Below are 11,914 nucleotides of genomic sequence, written 5' to 3'. Positions count from 1 at the left end.
CCTTCTTTCTTCTCATCCTTTTTAGGTGCTGCAGAAATAATAGAAAGCACGCATTGTTAAAACATTATCTGACCATTCCTTAGGATATACTTCATAATATGAACAGGCATCCCAGGTTCTCATAAATTCAGTGATCACCTATGAGCTACTTAATGCATCAAAAACTGTATAACTATAATAGAGGGAACTGTGTGTGCTGTGTGTGATGACCTCTTAATACTCAGAAATGGGAATATACATATTCCCATTGCAAATGAGTCTCAACAAAATATAAACAATTAGCTTCTGAAGAACTGGATGTTGGTGTTAAGTCTACTTTTCATTTGAGGTAAGAATATACTAAATATACCATTTATGAATTCTACAAAAAAAAAGTCTCTAAAATTTAAGTCAGTTCAAGAATCTTCAAAAGTCTATACATAGATCAAATCAATCCTCTCTAAAATAATCTAGAAACAAAGTCTATATTTTTACTAATAAAAATAATAATCACATAACTAAACATTCAGATATAATTAAGCTTTGTATCACATTTGGGGGTTTGTTCTCACCTGGTTCACTTCCAAATTGTCTGTCTATTATGAACTTGTGTTGCTTGCATATAAACTATGTGTATAAGCATAAGTTACTTCTTTGTTTCTGCATATAGTTTAATTATTTATCTGCTATATGAATGGCCTGTGGAAATTCTGCAATGCTGAGAGTGATTATTCCCATCATGTTGTTTCTTATTTTAATGCTGTTTCTCTGAATACATTCATATAGTATTGGATGTTGCATTGTTCACTATGCTAAATCAACTCTGGCAACTGCTTTCCTAACAGATAGAGCGCTAACACAACAATGAAACTCTAGGTTCCTAGTCAACAATAAATTCAACAAGAATACTTATTTGAAAATAATAATAATTCAATGAGAATTCTTTATTTCAAAATAATAATAATTCAACAAGAATGCTTTAGTGAAAACTAAATCTTCAGATGTCACCTTGCCTAAAATGTAATTTAATGTGAAAACATTGAGCCCATAGTCTTGAGCTGAAATTTGAAGTGCATTTCCACACATCTTTTCAACCCTTCCTGTTTCATCTCCATTAACATTAGGCTTAAGTAAATTTAATTCCTGATTCAGGTTATACTTCATCCATTGCATGGTCATCAGAACTTCCAGGCAAAATAGAAGGACCTAAAATCCTTGTAGTTTTATAAGAAAGCTAACACACTTGAATACATGTACATACACACACACACACACACACACACACACACACACACACACACACACACACACACAAATACACATGTACAGACACAATAAAAACTCCTTTTATGAAAAGTGTTTGGCCTGTGGTGTCTACCCTGACATATATTTTCATGTTGACTCACTCTGTTTTTTCTAACTCAATATTTATTACAGTCCATATCAAACTTTCATAAAGAAGAAGCAATTTTATTGAACTTGTCATCAGCAAGAAACTTAAAAGTGGCTCCCAACGCTGAAGCATGCTAGCATAAACTGCTCATAAATAAGATTTCGGTCAGATGCAATACATTCAGTAGTATCTCACATCACACTATATGCTAATGAGTTTACTATGAGACCCCTCTACTCAGAAATAATCATGCCACTGTCTAAATGCATTCCTTTTATTGTTAAACACTGAAGCACTGCATAATCTAGGGTAGAAGAGAAAGTGGAGATCTTGTCCAATGAATATTTTCTTTGTTTTCTCAGACTGATCTCTAAACGTTTCATAGGTGACAACGGCAGAATACTTGTGTCTCTCCTTTTTGGTTTGTCAAATGACTACTGCTTTGAGAATATACTACTTCTACTTTTTAAGCCCTAAGAGTATCAGTGAAGGATGCAACTAATTTTCTTGCATGGTTCATAAAGTCAAGGTAATTATTTTTGTAGTATATCTGGAAGGCATCTATTGCAATGTGAGATTTTGGAAAATAATATTGATTTTCTAACATTCCAATAGACTCTTTTTATATCATAAAATATGACCAATTTAGCTAACCCATTAGAAACTGTTACAGTAATAGTTAATCTGTGACTTTTTATGTATTTATTTGAGGTTTTTTTTTAGAGAGATATATTAAAGCATCTTGAATAACTCTTGGAGGCAACACACTGATTGTTATTCCTTCAGGAGTGTAAATTCGGCATCATTCTTATAGGACTTGTTCAAATGGCTAAAGAACTACTTACCTTAATGATTAGTTCATGGTAATGACTCTACAAGTCACCAAAGTGAAAAGGTAAACAATAACCCAGCTACAAATGCTTCAATCTACAATTGTGACCTGCCTACAAGATTTTTCTGACGCAATGGTGGGACAAAGCTTATTAGAGTATCCAACAAATATTTGATTCTGTTTAAGGCCAACTCATGAATTAGAACCTATCTCTGATACTCTTGGGTATCCAAGAATCTTACACAAGATATGCTAGGGACCTAGGGGAAAGCTACATAATACTGTTTTGCTGAAGGAATATATCAACAAAATGGCTCCTTACAATGTTTTGCCTTAGCCATAGACCAGTGCCTTGCTCAGCCATTGTTAGAAAAGTTCCCTCCAGCAATAGATGGGTAACAAATACAGAAATACACAGCTGGACAATCTGCACAGCACGAGAGGCCTTGGAACACATATTCATAGACACAATGTCACCAATAACCCAGCTTCTACCCTGGAACATAGGGAACCCTGCAGAAGAGGATGTGGAAAGCCTGTGACAGCCAGAGGGGATGGAGAATACCAAGGAAACAGGTAAGCATCAAGGGAAACACAGCAGGTTCTATGCACATATGAACTCAAAGAGACTGTGGCAGCATGCATAAGGTCTAGACAGGACTGGGCCTGATAGGGTCCCCGTTATGAGAGTGGAACTGGAGACAAGCCCCAATCTCTAACCCAGAAGCTATCTCTAAATTTGTAATTACTTTCAAATAAAAATTTAGTTTTCAATAACAGAGTCTCACTGAGTACACAACCCACTCTTACAACAAGACAAATGAACTCAGTGATATCTCTGGAAGTATTTTTGTCTCACAATGCTTGGACTGCATTTTTTCTTTTTTCCAACAGGTCTTCTGCTTCTACATGGTGGTTTCTAACTTTGTGTTGCTGGGGGATTTCTGTGTTCCAACTTGTGTATCTCTATGTCTGTATTAGTGATTTTTATGCTTTTTATTTGAATCTCTTTTTTTTCTGTTGATTTGTTTGTTTTCTCCCATTCAGGTATGCTTGTATTATTTTGTATTATTGTATTTCTATCTCTTAGATGCCTGTTTGTTTCCTAATGAAAGAGATCAAGAAATGATGTGGATTTGGGTGTATAGGGATCTGTGGAGGATCTTGGAAGAGATGGGGGAATGGAACCATAGTTAGAATATATTATATGAAAAAAAATTTATGTCTAATTTTAAAAAATTCTTGAGTTTGTTTATTGCATACGAGTAACCAGCAGATGGCGCTCTTCTGCAATAAACAGTTTTTGGTTTGTCAATAAAAAGTTATGAACCAAAGAGAGGAAAAAGCAGTAGTATCTTTAAAGTGTTGATTTTTTACCTTGTGCTGTGACTTTAGTAGTTGTTTGTTTGGCTTCAGGAGATTTTCCTGGCTCTAAAAGCAAAAAAAAAAAAGTTACCACAAATAAATGGTTCAAAACAATATAACAGAATGAAGAAAAATTACACAACAAAGCTTGTAAACTCTGTGTTTCAATTTTTTTCTTTTGAGAATTTTATACTTGAATATTGCATTTACCATGTTGCTATGAACTGACACCTGAAATGTCCTTCACATACACGTACACACAAATGTTTGTATATATATACATAGTCTTCTTCCTCTCTCCCCTTACAAATATCAATAATAATAATAATAATAATAATAATAATAATAATAATAATTACTGTGCAGTAGTGGCACATACCTTTAATCCCAGCACTGGGAGGCAGAGACAAGCGGATCTCTGTGAGTTCCAGGACAGCTAGGCTTGTTTCACAGAGAAACCTTGTCTTGATAGATAGATAGATGGATGGATAGATAGATAGATAGATAGATAGATAGATAGATAGATAGATAATATTCTATTTCCTGGGACAAACAAAAATGTTTTTTATTTTGTTGCAGTGACAATTTTTAATTGATATCACAACTTTAATTATAAAAGTACTAATTCTTTTAGTTTTTAAGTGAAAGGAGTGTCTAATGTTTAATCTCTTATTATTATTACTGTAGGTATTTATTCAAAACCTGGCTTAGGACTGCTCAGGACTCATTTGAATGACCTCTCCCTCTGCAAGGTCGGTTGCATGTGGATGGTAATATTTTAAGGCTCATTCTCCATGGATTCTTCTTTGTGCTGTGCATCAGTTCCCTCTCTGAGATTTGTCTGCATCTGTCCCTCGCCAGAAAAACACACTGGTTTATTAATGCACAGTGATATGTTGCCAATTCTGTTATTGGATGCAAGTTCCTTTCTTCTCAGATTTAGTTACTTGAAGTGTGTGGGTGTTTTGCATGCATGTATGTATGTGCACTACATGCATGCCTGATGCTCTCTAAGGCCAGAAGAGGGTGTTCAGTTCCTTGGAAATTGGAGTTACACATAGATGTGAGTTATCATGTGTGTTCTAGGACTTGACTGGGGCCATTTGTGTGATCATCAAATGCTTTTTAATGTTTGCTGAGCCATCTTTTTAGGCCCCCAAATTCGTTGTTTAAAGGGACAGTCTGCAATATCTACCTGTAAAAGGATGGTTTCAGCAGAAGCAAATCTTAAAGTCATAACACCAGCATGAATCCCTCACAATGCCATGTAGTCCTTCTCTGACCTCAAGCTCTTAAGTTAATGTGTGGTAATTCACAACCTTTTGTATAAATTGCACATTAAGAAAAGCTAATAGCATAAAGCCAAATGCCTTTTCAACAACTCTGCCAATGTGCATGCAGTCTGCAGCAGCAGCAGCCTCAGAGCTATCAAGGACAAGTGAAGAGATGATCAGATCTGACATCTGTTTGGACACAGTGCTCCTGTTATCAAAAGAACTGTTTTCAGGTTGAAGGGGAGACCCAATCATGAGACCACAATGCCCAACAAAATAAATCCTCACCAACACTCATAGAAGTGAAAGCATAGTAAATCCAGGCAGATGTCCAATAAAGGTATGTTTTCTCCATCCTTTCGATTTCTGTCCCACAAAAAGAAGCTAACACTATACTAGAGAAAATTCCAAACAAATGCAGAAATAACAAAAATAATATAGTGAGATATATATTCCTGACAATCATGGAAAGTTCCTAAGCAGCTTTTTCATTTCCATTATTACAACCAATGTAACCTAATGATTTTATAGATACAAGTTTGCTTCAAAGGATATAATTTTAAATAAAAGTGAATGTCAGAACATCATTCAAATATTATAATAGTTTTTAAATTAATGAGCAATATTTATAGCATAAAATCATAGCATGGAATGTATACAGTACTGTATATATCTATACCGTACCATAAAACAATTAGGGGGATTAAAAATTGATTTGTAACAAAAGTATTGTTCCATATGAAAATGTCAATATAATTCCTTTATCATGCTTTAGGAGGAAATTATTGAGCAAGTCATTAGTCCAATCATCACAAAATATACTAATATAAATAAATTGCCATGGATTACAAAAGCCAAATGTTTCAACCTCTTGAATCCATAGCCATGGAAAAGCTTCACTTAGCATAATTGAAAAAAATGTTTAGACACTATACACATTTAATTAAAGAATCACTTTTTGCTACAGACTCAAATATTAAAAATGACAAACTTGTCATTTATGGGTCACCATTTGTATTTTGACTTGAATTGGTGTTATATATAAATTTCAAACAACTGCAAGCAGCAAATGAGCACCTACCATAGAAGCCTCCATATTAGCCTCTGGCTATTGGACAATAGATGATTATAGTATTATTTGCATCAGAAAATTGTTTTAAGGTTTCCTCCACCTCTAAAACAATATCACTACATTTATTATAGCTATTTTTCAGAATAAAATTAAGAGAGAGGAATTACCATTTCAAAAGTGGTAATGAGAATTACTTGAATAATGTATTAGATCCTTCACTTCAGCAAATGACAGTAATATAAATAAAAAAGAGTCTATTAAACAAAGGAACAACCTGACCAGGGAATTGGAATGAGTAGAAGCAAGTGTTAAGGCAAGAAATTAGTACTGAAGCTATGGTCTACACACTCATCATTCCTTAATCCCAGTCTACTGGGCATGGCAGTGCAGATTTCAATCTCAGAGTAATCATACATTAAATTACTTCCACAACTGTTTCTTCTCTATAGTCTACAAATCCCCTGGGGCTACTAATCGTTGCTTAATCATCTCCATAACTCTAGCACCAAGAGAACTATTGACAAAATTATCTCTAATAAACCCAAAAAAATTGCACAGAAAATATAACGATAATAGTGAAAAAATTCAACTGATACCCAAAATGCACAACTGAACTCCCTTGCGCCTTATAATTGATCATATATTAAGCAGAAAGCCTCTTCATTCTAAAGTTCAGAACTTGATTATATATATATATACATATATATATCATAAAATATAATTATATATATATATATATATGGATCAGATAACATTTGTACAAGTGGAATTATTAGTATCTCACTAGAGCAAGAAGAAAGCAGTTCTTCTCAAGGCAAATAATGAATCAAATTCCTTTGATTTGTTTTCAAGAAAAGAAACTTCCAAGTGTAGCCTGTTGTAGGTTTTGCAGTACACAAGACATTTACATTAGTAAGAGAAGCATAGATAGAGGCTTGCTGAAAGTGAGTCACTGTGGTCTTCAGTGCTTCTCCTCCCACCAACCTGATCCATCAGCAGAACCTGCTACAGCCAAATAAGTGCATGCGGTATCACCTCCTGTCATAGTGCGCCCACAGGGACACATACTGGTTTGTTTGTTGAGAGCCCAGTTTGAAGAACTTAAGAATGAGAAGGTGGAAGCAACACAGCTGTTGAGGGAGGCAGAAGAATTCTGGCAAAAGCAGTTTCCTCCCTGTATATCTTCCCTGACTCTGCCCAGGGTGCCTCCTATGAGAGAGATGAGTGCTCCAAGGTTCCTGAATGATGCTTAGATTACTGATACTCTTTTGAGGAAGCAATGTATCATGGTTACCTTTCCAAGAGAGAACACTGATAGAAATTGAGGATAGAAGACTGGGATTGAGAGGTTAGACCACTGCAAGTGGAAACACCACCTCATGGTACAATGAATGAAGCTTTGCCTTTTGCCACAATCGAAGGTGACTTGCCCTCCCTCTGTGGTGGCATATTGTGACCAGACCTTGGTAGCGACTAGTGTGGATATAGGTAACGTACTATTCATGCTTGCAAGTGAAATAAATTACAAAACATCTTCACATTTGCCCTAATAAAAGGAACTAAACGTTGGGGGAAGAAATAAAGATGGAATTACAGTGTCTTTTACATAAACTATGAGAGAAATCCATAGTCATCAATTCAATGGTTAAATTTAGACCGCCATGGTAACACCATGCAAACCACCCAAGAGGACACACCCTTTTGAAATAAAATACTAGAAGCTGATAGCAATTTATCCCTAACTCCAGTGAGTTTCTCAATCAAGGTCTGAATGATTGTTCTCTAGTCTTATAAAACTATAGCCACATGCTTTCTTATAAAACTGAGCTATGTTCTTAGACAGAGATACTACATAAATAGAGAAAGATTAAAAATTAAACTAAAAATGTACGGGCTTACAAATTCTTAGGTTAAGCCTCTTGTAGTCACTGCTCCAGGAAAGCATACTTCTGGGATAATACTTTATTTTATTATGATAATCACCCTCTTGAGATGAAATAAATAATGAAGCAGCCTTTGGTCATTTTGTCTGACCAAGAGTGTAGAAGTCAGAATGAACAGCCCATGTGCAAATTGTAAGATGGTGCAAAGTACAGAAATATGAATAATTTATCAAAATAATCTGTTATTGCTAAAGGTTTAGAAAATGTAAATTAGCTAGCAGCACTATTTACAAAAGGTAATGCAATTGAGCCATAGCTCATCCCACCCTCAGAGAATCTTCATCTCATCATTGTATGGTTTCCAGTCTAATCACTCTGAATGGATTAACAGTAAACAACTGAGGATGTCTGTTAAAGTACTTCCTTTTGTTAGTTTTAGGAACCTTTAAGAAACCAGAATTGAGATTTTTGTCATTGAAATCATCCAAAACATTTCTTATCTTGGGGGAAAAAAAAGAACTTTGAAGCTTGCATTTAGCATTAAGTTAAAAAGTGTACCCATAGATTGTGGAGACACTTCAGCAGTTCCCAGCAGTGCTGGAGCCAAGTAAGCATAGGATGACAGTTGATTTGAGAGCATCAGTCAGAATCATGTGCACATGCCTATCATCTTGCCATCTGAATAGAATGTGTGGGAGTTGTGCTTTTTTAACTAATTAAAATTTAAAATGAACTATATTGAAAGAATCAAACAAAGAAAGTTTCATAATTAAATAGGAAGTTAAGAATGAGCCAGAGATCATTCAAATTTCTAATCTTTAAAACACTTCACACATCTAAGGAGAGGCCAAAATCCATTGAGATCAAGAAAACCCAGATGCCATGACAGTAACAAAACCCAGGCTGATTGTGTGAGAAACAGAGGCAGCACTGCTCCTGTGGGTACCAAGATAGAAGACTTGCTGTCTTGCAGTTTCAAGTAGAAATTTGACAATAAAAATTATACTGTTTGGAAAAATGTGGCACTCCCATAAGCTTGATTTGTCTTCTTAGCTTGGGCTTTAGGGTTGATTTGGATTATTTAAAAATCTCATTACATCCTAAAGATTTATTTATTTATTTATTTATTTATTTATTTATTTAGTGTGTTTTTATGTGTGTCTATGTGGGTAGGAGTGTGTGTGTGGCCACACATGTTGTATGTCATATACCCAGAGCTAAGATAACAACTTGTGGGAGTCAGTTATCTTCCTCCATCATATGTATCCTAGGGGTGGAACTCTGGTTCCCAGCCTTGGAGGCAAGCAAGACAGCCCTCTGAGATATCACACTATCTGATTTTGGTTCATTAAGAACAATAAAGTCAATAGCTTATTTTTTAAATGCCAATTTGTCATAGATAAATGTAATATATATTATATATATATATATATTATATATATATATATATATATATATCAGGATTTCTGATCTTTTAATGACTTTTCCAAGTAAATTTTCAATACTAAGCAATAAGTGATCTTCTGTTAGCAGAGTCTAATTTTCAGCTTACACATGGGGTGAAAAGTGGTTTGCTCTTTAACTTGTGTTTAGAACAACATGGTCTAAAGGAGATCACAGACTACCTACAGCTAAGGAGCCCACATGGGAACAACCTAGCCCTCTACATATGTGTGATAGTTGTATAGCTTGGTTTACTTGTGGGACTCCTTGTAGTGGGAGAGGGGCCTATCTCTGACACTTTGGCAAGCTTTTGGTAGCCTATTCCTCTTAGGCCTACCTCAACTTGATATGCCATGTTTTGTTGACATCCCTGGGAGGCCTGTCCTTTTCTGAACAGAAACAGAGGAGTTGTGGATTGGGAGGGGGGCAGAAGAAAGCTGGGAGGGAGGGAATGGGAGGAAATCAGGGAGGGGAAACTGGTTGAGAGGTAAAATAAATGAATAAATTTAATTTAAAAGAAAGAAAAGAAAAAAGAGCCCTCTTTGTCCTACATTAGTAACTAGGACATGTGACTAACATCACCCTACTTTTTGCCTTTAGAGAAAACAGAAAGCAGCACTCTTTTGTCATTACTCCTTTGGGGAAAGTTATAAACCAAGAAGGGCAATGGTGATGCATGCTTTTCACCCCAGGAGAGGCAGAAGCAGAAGCAGGCAGGTCTCTAAGTTTGAGGCCAGCCTGATCTACAGAGTAAGTTCCAGGACAGTTAGGGCTACACAGAGAGAATTTGTTTCAGAAAAAAAGAGGAAAGAGATGGGGGCGGGGAGAGGGGAACAGGGAGAAAGAAAGGAAGGAAGGAAGAAATGTTGTAAACCAAGAAAATTATTTTTTAAGAAACTACCAAGTAATGAAGATAGTTGAAAGAAATCCAAAGGAAACATGATTTATTGTTACCTGTATCCTCAAGTATCCAGCACAATTTGTGCCACTAAACAAACTTGGTAAAAGTCTTTCATGAATAAAGGAATGTTGATAAAAAGGCAAGGTGTTAAAAAGTCTGTGTTAGATGTCTGACATCCCAACTGAGAAGCAATTATCCTCACAAATTCCTCAGACTGGCTAAAGTTTCCTTTTTAACTCTGCAGTTCTGAAGATGCCAAAAATTCTAAATAGATAATAGGATTAAAAGAGAATCTCAGCCTCTTGTAAAAAATCTTAATATTTATAAAATGCATATGCTATAGTATTAAGTTAAATCAGTTCCAAAGAAAAGGAACACAGAGGTGTAAGTCAAGTATTCTGCACAAGAATTCGGAGATGTAAGCACTTAATACTCTCCTTAGTCCTCAGGATACGCAAAAATTTAGGGAATAAACAACTCATATTTTATTGGCTTGAAAAGTGCCTATTATGGTCTATCTCTCTTTCCTCAGTATTTACTGCACTAAAGCTTATTGGTGTTAGATTTTTCAGTCAGATAATTAGTTCTATGTATTGTTGCATTGGGAATGTCTCATCAAAGAAGAGCTTTGGAGACTGGCTATTATAAACAAGAAACAAAACAAAACAACTCCCCCTCAAAACAAAACAAAACAAAAAAACAAAGCTATATAAGTCAGATTTGACGTAGACACAAGGCAAAAGCTCACAAGGGGACAAGGGAAAGGACTATGTTAAGTAAATGAATGATCATCATTCTCTCTGAAATGTGGATCAACTGGCTGGGGCAGAAGAGTCTTGGTCATTGTAAGGAAGTAAAAAATATTGGACTAAATAAGCAGGGACACTCACCTGAGGCTATCTTAGAGCCTATGTCTTCCCATTCATGTGTAATGATACACAACCTATGTCTTCTCTGTAGAAAGTTTGAATGTCACTTGGGAACAAGTATTTTAGAAGGGTCTAGGCTGTTGATAGTTGCAAAAGCTATGCTTCAGTCAGCAATCAGTTGACCATTGTGCTCTAACCAATAAGGCTCTTTCTGTCTGGGATGTCTACATTTGCTTACCACCCATTTTGCTGCATGGTATTCTCTGAGATTCTTTCAGTTTTGAGTGGCACCTGATTTATGAACCAGTTTATGATTTGGCTCAAATTCTTAATTTATTATACCTGTCAACTATGATAAATAATAAAATGATTGTGAAGTCTTAGTAAATGGGGTAGTATTGTGTGTGTGTGTGTATGTGTGTGTGTGTGTGTGTGTGTGTGTGTGTGTGTGTTTTATTTCCTTGAAACTGGCTGGCCTGGTAACACTAAATAGATTATGCTGTATGTAATACTGTAGGGATACCCTGTTTCTGCTCCAGGATCTTGGGATTGCAGATGTGGGTCACCATGCCTGCCTAGGATGACTATTTTTCTTAGGACACTTAGAACTATTACATTTGTTTTAAGTCAGTGTTTAGAAGAGATAAAACTCCATGATCATTGAGTTTAAAGGGTTTTTCATCAGCACAGAAACCACGAAAGTTACAGGAATACCTTACCTGTAAACCGATAATGCCTTAGAAAGACCAATGTTCAAAATTATTGAAAGAAAACACTGTTAATTATTTAGAAAGAAAAATTATCCAAAATTTGAGTTTTGTTTCCAATGTACATAGGAATAAAGAATCTTTATTCACATAAGACAGGTTGTAAACCTGGTAAATAGAAAAGGTTTCAGCATAA

The 11,914-nt window shown here is 35.5% G+C and overlaps 1 pseudogene; it reads left to right on the top strand.

Annotated features, from left to right (window-relative positions):
- The first annotated feature begins 2,595 nt into the window (after positions 1–2,595).
- LOC103160069 lies at positions 2,596–7,385 on the top strand (annotated as a pseudogene).
- Positions 7,386–11,914: the final 4,529 nt, after the last annotated feature.

The sequence above is a fragment of the Cricetulus griseus genome, chromosome 2 (genome assembly GCF_003668045.3).
Source record: "Cricetulus griseus strain 17A/GY chromosome 2, alternate assembly CriGri-PICRH-1.0, whole genome shotgun sequence".
In the NCBI taxonomy this organism is placed as follows: domain Eukaryota; kingdom Metazoa; phylum Chordata; class Mammalia; order Rodentia; family Cricetidae; genus Cricetulus; species Cricetulus griseus.
The sequence above is the reverse complement of the archived record's forward strand: the minus strand, read 5'-3'. Positions and strand labels throughout refer to the sequence as shown.